This window comes from Propithecus coquereli, unplaced genomic scaffold (genome assembly GCF_000956105.1).
Source record: "Propithecus coquereli isolate 6110/MARCELLA unplaced genomic scaffold, Pcoq_1.0 Scaffold391, whole genome shotgun sequence".
NCBI classification, from domain to species: domain Eukaryota; kingdom Metazoa; phylum Chordata; class Mammalia; order Primates; family Indriidae; genus Propithecus; species Propithecus coquereli.
In genome coordinates this window covers 1,991,234-1,991,990 of record NW_012149630.1, presented here as the reverse complement: position 1 = coordinate 1,991,990, position 757 = coordinate 1,991,234, and positions in this window count along the sequence as shown.

The following is a 757-nucleotide window of genomic DNA, read 5'->3' as shown; positions in this document are numbered from 1 at the left end:
TAGGTTGTCTGTTTACTCTGTTGATTATTTCTTTTGCTGTAAAGAATCTTTTTAGTTTAAGTCCCACTTGTCTATTTTTGCTTTTGTTGCATTAGCTTTTGAGGACTTACTCATAAATTTAAGGTCAACATCCAGAAGTTTTTCCTAGGTTTTCTTCTAGGATTTTTATAGTTTCAGGCCTTAATTTTAAGTCTTTAATCCACTTTGAGTTAATTTTTGTGTTAGATGAGACATAGGGATCCAGTTACATTTTTCTCGATGTGGCTATCCAATTTTCCCAGCACCATTTATTGAATAGTGTGTCTTTTCCCCAGTGTATATTTTTGTCAACTTTATCAAAGATCAGTTGGTTGTAGGCATGTGGCTTTATTTCTGGTTTCTTCATTCTGTTCCATTGATCCATGTGTCTATTTTTATACCAGTACCATTTTCTTTTGATTACTGTAGACTTGCAGTATAATTTGAAGCCAGGACAAACAAATTGTCCTTTTTATTTAGGATTGCTTTAGATATTCAGGCTCGATTTTGGTGCCATATAAATTTTGTTGTTGTTGTTGTTGTTGTTTTTTATTTTTTGTTGAGACAGAGTGTCACTCAGTGTCCCGGGGTAGAGTGCTGTGATTGTAGGTCACCACAAGCTCCAAGTCCTGGGCTGTGAGTGATCCTTCTGTCTCAGCCTCCCGGGTAACTGGGACTACAAGTGCGCACCACAACTCCCGGCTGGGTTTTGTGGGTTTGTGTATTTTTTTTTTTTTTT